This window comes from Lepidochelys kempii, chromosome 3 (assembly GCF_965140285.1).
Source record: "Lepidochelys kempii isolate rLepKem1 chromosome 3, rLepKem1.hap1, whole genome shotgun sequence".
NCBI lineage: Eukaryota > Metazoa > Chordata > Testudines > Cheloniidae > Lepidochelys > Lepidochelys kempii.
The window spans coordinates 146704723-146717056 of NC_136382.1; positions in this window are offsets into that span (position 1 = coordinate 146704723).

Genomic DNA, 12334 nt, shown 5'->3' on the forward strand with positions numbered 1-12334 from the left:
GGGTCTCCAGCTTCCTTCCTCCTCTGGATCTGTAGACAGTGTGAAAAAGCCAGAGCTAGGCAGAGAGATCTCCGGATTTACATGGATGTCTACATTCTAGTAGTTGTGCATTTTGTCCCAACAAAATTATGTGCTGCAACACAAATATGTGATACAACACAGAAGGTTATGCAGCATATTTTAATCCAGTGAGGATACTAGAATTACATTGTGCACAGTGATACAAGAAGGTTTAATGTAGTTAAATACAGCATGCACACAGCACAAAACATACTCAAATATTTGATATCTTCACAGCCCCAGCACATACAGAAACCAAGCCATAAGGAAAAAGCTACAATCAATGAAGTAAAGATCTCAAATCAAATTAAATATTCCACCAGCAGAGGGCAGATCAGCAATCATGATTGTGGATCTAGGGTTCTAGGCCCATCATTAGAAAAACTAAGCTGCATGGTGATGACACGAATATTGCTACCGGCCTACACTCCTGCTGGACTGACTCTGGGATTGGAGGACCAACCTTTATTTCAATTAACCCCATCGCTTTTGGCTTGTGATGCTTGAGGGGGGAAGAATGTGGATTTCATTATATCCTCTCTTTTTGTCTCGGATGTGTTATTCAACATTAGTAAGGACGGCAGACCTGTTTTATTTGTATTATTTTTTTTTTTTTGGTACTTGGAATAACATTGCTTTTCTATTTCCCCCCAGGACCAAGAAATGATAGTGGTTTGGGTTCAGTAAGCCAATGTCCCTCCAGGTTTGTCAAGACACTCATTCAAAAGACTAAGTATAGTCAAGTAGAATAGTCTCCACAATGCAAGCCTGGAACTCATGTCCTTACCTGTTTAAATCTACAGCATGTTCATTATCACCACCCTCAACAATAGCCATGAAATTATTATCATCCTCCAGCATGAGCTCCTCATTCAATTAGGGTATGTCTACACGGCAAAGAAAAACCCACAGCTGGCTGACTTGGACTTACAGGGCTCAGAACACAGACCCCGACTTTTCAAAGTGCTGAAGGGTGTTCGACCCCCCAGCTCCGCTCCAGGCCCTGCCCACACTCCACCCCTTCCCCCAAGACCCCACCCAGACCCCGCCTCTTCCTGTCCCCACTCCACCCCTGCCCCACCTCTTCCCACCCAGCCCTGCCTCCTCCCCCAAGCATACTGCATCCTTGCTCCTCCCCCTCCCTTCCAATCTCTTGCACGCCACAAAAGAGCTGATTGCGGTGGGCCAGAGGTGCAGGGTGGGAGTGGGAAGCACTGATCCGCAGGGCTCGCCGGGAGGCGCTGGGGGTTTGGGGAGGAGCTGATAGAGGGGCTGCCGGTGGGTGCTTAGCACCCACTATTTTTTCTCAGTGAGTGCTCCAGCCCCGGAGCACCCACAGAGTTGGCGCCGATGGCTCAGGCTGCGGGGAGGCTGTTTCTACTCTGTTGTGTAGACTTCCGGGGTTCGTTCTGGAGCCCAAGCTCTGGGACCTCGCTGGTCCAATAGCCCTGGTTCCAGCCTGAGCCCAGATATCTACACAGAGAAGTGAAACAGCCCTAGCCCGGCAAGCCCGAGTCACCTGGCACGGGCCAGCTGCAGGTGTGAAGTTGCTGTGTGTTGCGGTTCAGTGATGAGACAGAACACAGCTTTATGCAAGCAAACAGGCTGGTCAGCGGAGATGGGCTGTTCTGCCCCCCCTGCCTTCCACCTTCTCCTTTTATTATATTTCTCCCCCTAAGCATTACACACTGCTACACAAAGGAATGTATGACGTTGATTCATATGCTTAGTTACCATCCTCTATCTACTACAATCCTGGTTCTCAGGCCTTGAGCCCAGGCTAAAGAAACCTCCCACAGTTGCTGTCCAAACAATCAAGTTCTCAGGGTTCATATCTAGCCCTTGTCCTTGGATAGAGCAATGTGTGCATTGCTCCTAGGAAACAGTCAGGGTGTGCCCTGCCTGCTTCCAGGTGGAATAGCTAGACATTAACCCTTCATCTCCCCTTTTTTGTTTATTGAAGTTGGCCATCTCATGGTAGCCGCCAATTTGTTTTGTCATGCTATTTAACTCCCAGACAGACAAGGACATAACCTGGGGAGCTTTCCAGGGCAAAATTTTACAAAGTCTTAACAAGGAAGGGATACATTGTACACAGCAACAACAAAAAATAAGCCCAATGATTACAAACACAAAATAACCAAAAACTTAACATCTGCAATATAATCATCTAAAAGGGGTACACTTCTTTTACTACAATTGTAACCAGCAAAAGGCAATATAAGTATCATTCTACTAAGACAGCAAAGGGTGCCATCACTTAAATTTGCAGGAATATAATTAAAGGTGCATGAACCACAAGTAAAAACCCATCCTGATGGTAGGATGATATGGCCATAATTATATGAAACATTAACAGCATGGGAACAATTTAAAAGGGATTGAGAAATTTTTTGACAGCCCAATGGCACCTTTGTACTAGTGCAGTTAACTACACGCGCACAGGTGACATTGTGAGCCCCGGCCGGGTACGGTGTGTGAAGGGATATAGCCGTGCGAGGCAGAGTATAGTTGGCCGGGCCCCAATTAGCCATGCTAGAGTACTGGGAGGAAAGATTAGCATAAGCAGAGAACAGTGTCTTATTCTCCTTCGGGCTTGTAACGGGGGAGGCGCTTCCGAGCCAACCCCTACAGAAAATAGCAGGCACAAAAGGCACACAATCATCACAGAATTAGCAGTGATTTGGGCGAGAATCGCCACAAACAAAGTCTTAGGAGTTTCTGGCTGCTGATCTGCTGCCAGTTTTCGTTGAGCCGTGGCGACCAACGTTTTTACTGCTCCCCATGTCACGGGCTGGCTTGGGACGCTACGCCTCCTCCGTTTCCGTCCCGCCGTTGTCGACTCGGGGGGCAACGCGGTCTCCTCCAAGGTCAGCTGAAACTCTGGTATGGGATTCGACAGCCCCTGGTGCCATGCCATGTTGTTTAAGTGCTGGTCGCACGCACCGGGCTGGAACCCACAACGGTCCTGCAGGGAGAGACACAGCAGCATATCCCCGACCCCAAGTGATTAGAGGTGCTGGGCCCAGCCACTGTGGATCGGGCAGCTGACGGTAAAAGACACGCGGTCTTTCCAGTACCTCAGATTTGTGAAAATGCCGATCCGCAGGGGTCTGCTGATCTGCATTCAGTGTTAAATTATTTAAAGTAAATAAGAGGATATACATTTGTTGTTGAATGTCTCCTAAGGTTCGGAGATGCAGCTCCCCTTGTTTTAATTGTTTATCTAGCAAGGTTTTGAGTGTGCGATTGGCACGTTCAACAATGGCTTGGCCCGTGGAATTATAAGGGATTCCGTGTTTAAGATGGACGTCCCAGCGGGCACAAAAGGTGGAGAGGGCTGCAGAGCAGTAGGCTGGGGCATTATCTGTTTTAATTTGGCAAGGGCGACCCATAACAGAAAAGCAGGCCAGCAAATGGTGAATAACTTTGTTAGTGGCTTCCCCACGTTGTGGGGTTGCCCAAAGGAAGCCTGAATAAGTATCAACGGAAACATGTAAAAATGAATAGGGGCGGAATTGTGGTACATGAGTAACATCCATTTGCCACAGCTGATTTGCTGCGGTACCTCGGGGGTTAACGGCATAAGAAAAAGTAGGAGCAGCAGCAGCACAGTGGGGGCAGGAACGAACAATGGAACGTGCATAATCAGCAGGAATGTGAAACTGCCGGGCCAAAACAGAGGCAGACTGATGAAAAAAGGCATGGCTTTCAATGGGGTCAGAAAAAAGGGAATTTACCTGACCACGCAACGCGCAATCGGCGCGTGCATTGCCCTCAGTGAGTGGCCCAGGCAGAGGGGTATGACTGCGAATATGAGCAACAAAGTAAGGGAAATGACGAGTGGCAAGAAGACGCGCTGTGAGACGGCGAGTGAGACAACGTCGATCCAAAGCCTCCTCCACCCCGAGTTCGATCCTCGGCAGCTGGCACCTGATAGGGGACTAAAATCAATTGTGCAATTGACCGTCCATGCGGGAGCGACTGTGGAAGATGAGTCCACACCTGAACCTTAATAATGCCAGTGTAATCAGCATCAATGACCCCTGGGATGACAAAAAAGCCCTGTTTCCCAGCATGTGAGCGAGGGAGAACAAGACCTACAAAGCCGGCAGGGAGAGGTCCCATCACCTGTGTAGGTATGGCACAGACCTCCCCTGGCAGCTGAAAGTCAGTGTCCTCCTGCATGATCAAATCAAGCCCTGCACTTCCAGCAGTCGCTGCCCTCATAGAGTCTACGGATTCCAAGGCAGAGGAGCGATTGCCTGAGTAGGAAACACCCCCGTTTGGCCCTGGGTTCGGGGGGGACCCGTCGCGCGGTTTCCCGACCCGCTACGACACTGATTAGCCCAGTGATAACCTTTCCCACACTTGGGGCACTTCTTTGAGGGTCGGGCTGGTGCCTTAGATGAGCGGCACTCCCGCTGAAAATGACCCTCCTTTCCACAGCGGTAACAGCGCTTCCCCTCCTTCCCAGTTTTTCTGAGGGCGGCAGCCAGAACTCCAGCCTTGTGGGCTTGTGTGCCAATGTTCTGGCACGCCCGCAGCATGTCTGAGAGCTCTAAAATACCAGAGACTTGTGCTGCCTGGAGAGCACGGCGGCAATCCTCATTTGCATTTTCAACTGCCAATTTTAACAGGAGCTCGTGAGCTGCCTCAGTGTTATCCACCTGTCGGAGGATAGCCTCTTGCAATCTGTTGGTAAAATCCAAAAAGGACTCTAAGGCACCCTGACGGATACTGACAAAGCTTTTGGTAGGCTTGCCTGAATCCGGGACCTTCTTGAAAGCATGCTGGGCACAGGTGGAAATAATGGGGAAGACGGCCTGAGGGAGTTGAGACTGCATCTCAATAGTAGCAAACTGGCCCTCCCCTGCCAAATGCTCATAAATGATACCTTGCTCTCTATATACCTGGGCTTGGCGTTCTGCCATCTGCCGATACTCACTAAGCCAAATAACATACTGACTGGGTGACAACATCATGCGCAGCAGCGTTTTCCAATCCTCAGGGATTAGGGAGTACCCAGCACCCATCCCTTCAATGAGACCACGCACAAAGGTGCTAGTCAGGCCAAATTCACGAATTGCTTTCTTTACCTCTCTAACCACCGAGTATGGCAGAGTGGTCCAGGTGCCCACGGGGTTGCCCTGGTCATCATTCTGCCAGGTCACCGGGCAAACGGAGACCAGATCAGCCAGCTCCTCTGCTGTAAGATCTGATCGAGCTTTCGCCGCGTGAACCATTTGTTGCACCAGCGAAAGCTTCTGAGCAGATGCAGATGACTCTCTGGGGGGCCCCACGGGGGGAGGGTGATCACACACCGGCTCCGGTGGGGAAGGCCAGGGAGGCGGTGGTAATAGAGGCACTGGGGGTGAAGCAGGGGGAGGGATGGCTGCAGGAGCGGACGGGGGTGGCAGGATCGGCAGCTCCTCTGTTGGGGCTGGAGAGGGCCTTTCCGAGGCGACACGCTGTGTCGCATCGCCAGGAGGGGGGATGGCTGCAGGGGCGGACGGGGGCGGCGAGAGCACCAGCCTCGCGAGGGAGGGTCTGTCCGAGGCGACACGCTGTACCACGTCGCGGCAGAGGTGCCAGGCATGTAAAGCCTGCACGGGTGCCCGAGGCTCTTTGTGCAATGTCTGGCCCAATCGCTCCCAGTCCGCTAGCTTAAGGCTTCCAGCTTCAGGATACCACGGGCACTTGGCACGCACCTCCTGTAGCAGGAGAGTGAGTTCTCGAGCCGGGCAGTCATGCTGAGCCTTACGCAGCAAATACTGCAGCTCATTGCGGTGTTGCACTTGCAAAGCAGAGAGGGAGCTTCCCATACTTACCACAATGAAAAATACTCACCGGGATCCACGAAGTGGATGAGTGACGCGTCTGAAACCCTTGCCGGGCGAGGTGAGTGCTGAGGGCCCCACGTTGGGCGCCAGTTGTTGCGGTTCAGTGATGAGACAGAACACAGCTTTATGCAAGCAAACAGGCTGGTCAGCGGAGATGGGCTGTTCTGCCCCCCCTGCCTTCCACCTTCTCCTTTTATTATATTTCTCCCCCTAAGCATTACACACTGCTACACAAAGGAATGTATGACGTTGATTCATATGCTTAGTTACCATCCTCTATCTACTACAATCCTGGTTCTCAGGCCTTGAGCCCAGGCTAAAGAAACCTCCCACAGTTGCTGTCCAAACAATCAAGTTCTCAGGGTTCATATCTAGCCCTTGTCCTTGGATAGAGCAATGTGTGCATTGCTCCTAGGAAACAGTCAGGGTGTGCCCCGCCTGCTTCCAGGTGGAATAGCTAGACATTAACCCTTCAGCTGTGTAGACATACTCTTAGATATTCCAAAGGCAGGCCACACTGAGGAACATGCAAGCAGCAAGAACTCTTAAGCACACCTTCTCAGTCTTCAGCTTGCCACCAGTGTAGTGCAAATTATGGGAAATGCATCATTAAGGCGCAGAATTTTCCTCTCATAAGAACGGCCACACTGGATCAGACCAAAGGTCCATCAACCCCAGTATCCTGTCCTCTGACAGTGGCCAATGGCAGGTGCCCCAAAGGGAATGAACAGACAGGTTATCATCAAGTGATCTATGCCTTGTCACCCAATCCCAGCTTCTGGCAAACAGAGGTTAGGGACACCATTCCTGCCCATCCTGGCTAATAGCCACTGATGGACCTATCTTCCATCAATCTATCTAGCTCCCTTTTGAACCCCATTATAGTACTGGCCTTCACAACACTGTTGCCAGCACCCAGTGCTGAGAGGCTAAACAACAGCTGAGGTTGGTTTGCGACCCGGTGTGCTACACCCAATAATCACAACGGGGTGGAGAAGCAGAAAAGTTTATTTGCAGCTGCAAAAAGGTATGGGGAGAATAAAATCTCAAATCCTGCACACAGAGCAGGAAGTTACACAGGCTTTTAGACATCCTTTTTCCCAGCATACTTATCCAATAGCAAGCTGCCCTAAGTATCCATAGAGCCAGCCAATTCAGTTCCCAGCTAGTTCCCTTGTTCTCTGTATCATTTGTTAAACCATACATAAAACTGCTTTATTCAGCATTGTTCTTTCATATCTGCGCTGTTCGGCCTTGCTCAGTTTCAGGCAGTCTGACTCTGCAACATATTGTTGCAGATCCTCAGCATAACTGCTGCGAGTGCCTCCAGGCAAGTGGGGGGGGGGGCAAGGACACTTGGGCCTAGTGCGAAGGGGCTTCATCGACACTCGTGATCTTCCATTCCCTCGAGTTACCTAGTGGCCATGCCCCAGTGTCCCCAACAACTCCCTCCTTTGAGAACACTCAACAACCTTGGCTCTGAGTTTTCTCACTTGGGCTACTTATGTCTTTACAATAGGACTTTGCATAAGCACTTTGTGATAGCCCTGAAGAGAATGACTTATTAACTTTTGCAAAAGGGCCCTGACACATGATACTGCACAGCATAATACCAGTAATACAAGCAATACAGGAAAGAGAAGTTTCAATAACAGGCTAAATAAACCACCAAGCCAAAACGACAAACCCCAGCCTGAAAACAAGGTTTGCAACCAATCGCTCTCTGGGGCAGTATAGGCAACTTGTGCTTCGGCTCGGGCATGGGCCTCAGCCTGTACCACCTTTTCATAGATTTCATAACTGCTCTCATTTACATATACACAACATCGGGGCCCGACGAGGGCACAAATCCCTCCTTGGGATGCCAAGAGATAGTCCAAAGCCAGCCTGTTTTGGAGGGAAAACATCCTGAGCTGCTGTACCTCTTTATTTAATGTTTTTCTGCTGACCCTAAATCACTAACCGAGTCCTCTAACTCTAAGGCCACTTTCTCAAGTACCATTTGCAGCCTTACAGTATAGCGGCCTATGCATGCCATGGCTGGCCCGGTAAACAGTGGCGCTATTCCCAGTACAGAGCACCCTACAAGCTTCTCGGTTGTAAGGGAATTCTTCATATTGCCCTCCAATGCCGTAGTCAGTCACCGCAGGGTCTTTTCTCGTGACTCAACAGAGGTGTCTCGGGCATTTCTAATCTTTCCTTTGGGCAGTGTGGCAGTTATGGAAAGATGAGGAACTCCATGAGCTACATAACAGCTACCTGTCCAGTTGGCTGGTAGCACCTTGTAAGCCTTTCGGCCACATACAAAATAGTGACCCTGTAGGGCCCAGTAAGGACTGTTTCCTAAGAGGATTCCTGGGATATTTAAAGCTGCTTTTCCAAACAGTTCATATGCCCCTAAGGGGGCATCCCATCCTCCTGATTGGGTACAAGTGGGGGCATTTCTAATTGCGCCGTTCAAATTACACTCGCCATAGGGACCACTACAAACCCACCATTGGCTTGCTACATTGGCAATATTAACTGGACGGCAAGTTATATTTCCTTTTATATTTATATTTCTTTTCCTTTGTGGTAAGATTATTTGTAAGAGTTTCCCTAAAAGGGGAGGAACCATTACACCCACACTGTTGGCCTCCCGTTTTGGTCTTTATCCAATACCCATCAGCCCACTGTGTAATAACACAGGAGCTTTTCCCCACAGGACGCCCATAGTGATCAGATTGGTTTCGGGTAAAACATAACACTCCCTCAGTGAGTACTGCAACTGAATACTCCTGGTCCTGATAGGTGGCTTGCTGTAAAGAGGTCTTATTTCAGAACGGCGAGTTCGTTCTTTCCTGCTCTTTGGTGGCGGCTAATTCTGCTAGGATCAAGGGCAGCATGTCAATGGGCATTCCCGTTTTGGGGGACAGTGGAGTTGGAGCACATACCCAGCAACCAGTCTGGTTTGTTAAAGTAGCAACGTGGTGCGCAAGCGAAACAAAGGAGTTATGCTCCCGATATGCATGGTTTGGAAATAACAATACAGAGAATAACAATGGGTTATTCACAATAATATTAACAATAACAAATAATAATAATAATTGGGTAACAATACAGAGAATAACAATATTACCCAATTAATTATCACCAGAGTCTTTTTAACCCAGGGTCTCCAGTACCTGGGTGGGCCTATTTTAGCGTTAAGGTGCCCACTATTTGTGTCTTTTAAACAGTAGCTTTAGCCCGAGATCGTCACTAGATGAGGAGTTAGCAAGTTGGACGGTCCACTGTTCTGCTGACGAGGGCGCGGGTACTGCCTTCAGACAAGAGTGATGGATCCAGTTCTTGTGTCCCTCGATCTTTGCTGCTGTATGGGAGATCAGCAGGGTCCTTTCCACTTTTCCTGGAGAGGCTCGTCTTTCCAGGTACGAACAAGCACGGAGTCACCGGGCTGTAAGGAGTGGACGGGAGAGTCCAAGGGGAGAGGCTGGGAATCCTTGGTATACCTGTGAAGAGACAAGAGAACAGCAGACAGGGAACACATATACTGTGACAAACCGTTACCCAGCTCCCATTCCCCTGACAGAACCGGGGTGCCATTCATAGGCCATGCCCTTCCAAACATAATTTCAAAGGGACTAAGCCCTAATCTACCCTTAGGGAGAAGGTGGATACAGAGTAGGATGAGGGGCAAAGCATCAGGCCATCACAGTGAGGCTTCTTGGCACACTTTTGAGAGATGCCGTTTAAGGGTCTGATTGGTCCGCTCCACTACACCACTGGCTTGCGGTCTCCAGGGCGTATGGAGTTTCCAGGGGATCTGTAAGGCATATGAGACGCTTTGAATGATTTTTGACGTGAAATGTGTCCCGTTGTCAGATTCCATCCACAGGGGGAGTCCAAAGCGAGGAATGATCTCCTTAACAAACTTGAGGGCCTCTGTTTTGGCAGTGCAATTACGGCATGGGAAGGCTTCTGGCCATCCACTATGACAAGGAGACAACCCTTGGGTCCGGGGAAACTCGGGAAACTCAGTAAAGTCTATTTGCCACACTTGTCCGGGGCCCGGAGTGGGTTCTAGGGCAGCTGGTGGCACAGGATGTCCCGGTCGGGGGTTATTCTTTTGGCAGACTAAGCAGTCCGCTTGTACCTGGGCAGCCAGGGGTAGGAGTCCAGAAGTGATAAAGTATTTTCCCATTAGCTGGATAAGTGCTTCCCTGCCAGCATGAGTGGTTTGACGCAGTTTCTGCAGCACTGGCCGGATCAGGCCCTTTGGTAAGAGGACCTTCCCTTCCGGGGAATGGAGCCATCCCTCCTTTTCCCGGAGACTGAGTTTGTCAGTTAGCTGTCTCTCCTCCCCAGAGTACTGAGGGGTTGGAAGCTCCCCTACTGATGGGATAAGGACATGCATATGGGCGTCCTCAATCTGAGGGGATGGCAGGGTGGCAGCATGCTTAGCCTCTCTATCTGCCCGGGCGTTACCTCTGGCCACATCTTGATCTTCCCTTTGATGGGCTTTACAGTGTACCACCGCCACTTCCGCGGGAAGTTGTATGGCTTCTGGGAGCTGGAGGGTTTGGGGCCCATACTTGACTGGGGAGCCTTGGGCTGTCAGCATTCCCCTTTGCTTCCATAGGCCAGCATGAGCATGCAGCACACCAAAAGCATACTTTGAATCAGTAAAAATGTTGACCCGCTTTCCTTTTGACAGTTCAAGTGCACGGGTCAGGGCTATTAGTTCGGCAAGCTGGGCAGAGGTCCCAGCAGGCAAACCTTCAGCTTCCACAGTGTCATGGAGGGTCACAACAGCATAACCCGCCCTCCTTTGCCCATCTATTACAGTACTGTTACCATCAGTGTACCACTCATAATCTGCATTTGGGAGGGGTATATCCTTTAAATCTGGACAGCTGGAGTACTGAACATCTATGATCTCTAAACAGTCATGTTTCTGTTCCTCTGTTTCTGGCAAGAGAGTGGCTGGGTTAAGGGAGGGGCAAGGCTGTAAGGTGACTTCAGAGTTCTCTAACAGCTTAGCCTGGTACCGAGCAATCCGAGCCTGGGTGAGCCAAAGCCCTCCCTTTGCATCCATAAGGCTCGGACCATATGGGGAGTATAGATTTGCATAACCCCTCCCAATGTTAGCTTCTCGGCTTCCTCAAGCACTAGGGCAGTAGCTGCGAGTGCCCATAAACATGCCGGCCAACCCTTCGCAACCTGATCCAGTTGCTTAGAAAAATAAGCCACGGGACGTCTCCATGCTCCTAACAGCTGTGTAAGCACTCCTAGGGCCACCCCCTTTCGTTCATGTACATACAACTGAAATGGCTGAGAGAGATCCGGCAGGCCCAGAGCCAGGGCTTCCATCAGTTTTCTTTTCAGGATTTTAAATGCCCTGTCAGCCTCTGGGGTCCAATAGAAGGGGTCATGATCTGCTCCTTTTACACAGTCGTACAGGGGTTTAGCCCACAGTCCAAACTCTGGGATCCATATCCTGCAAAAGCCTGCCATACCCAGAAATGCCCTGAGCTGCTTACGATTACTTGGGGTAGGAACTTGACAGATAGCTTCCTTTCTTTCGCTTGAAAGCTGACACTCCCCTTGCCGTATGTGAAACCCGAGGTACCGTACCTCTGGGAGGGCGATTTGAGCCTTACTCCATGTTCCAGATATCCCTGGAGTCCAATAAAATTCAGGAGGCTCATGGTGGCTTTAAGGCAGGGGGTTTGGCCCACAGTGGCAATTAACAAATCATCTACATACTGCAGAAGGAGGGCCTCCTCATTATCCTACTCCTCTAGGTCCCTGGCCAGACCTTGGCCAAAGAGGGTGGGGGAGTTTTTAAATCCCTGGGCCAACACTGTCCAGGAAAGTTGCTTTTTAACCCTTTTTCGGTCCTCCCACTCAAAGGAGAAGATCTCCTGTGATGGGGTGGCAACTGGGATGGTAAAGAAAGCATCTTTCAGATTGAGGACTGAAAAATGGGTATACTGTTCCCCTATAGTCCACTAAAAAACCGTGCCCTAACCCCCCGAGCTCTGTCCCTGTCCCATACATACAGGGGAACTCAGGGCGTCCCCAGGTTCCAACAGAGCAAACAAGCCGGATTTCAAAAGGTTCCTACGTTATCCAAGGGACCGGTTCCTCACCGTCGTCCACAGTTGCTTCTCCACTATATGAGTGCGTTTCACCGTTGTGCCCTCAGGGGTCGATCAAATTGCGTCTCCTCCGAGGCCCCCAATGAACTCACCGGTGCGTGCTGGGCGTCGGTTCTCGCCGCAATCCTCGACCTCCAGGAGGGATCCGGGCAAGGCTAAATAGCAGCCTCGTCGCCCACCCAGGGACGCCAAAAGCTGTTGCCGGCACCCAGTGCCGAGAGGCTAAACAACAGCTGAGGTTGGTTCGCGACCCGGTGTGCTACACCCAATAATCACAACGGGGTGGAG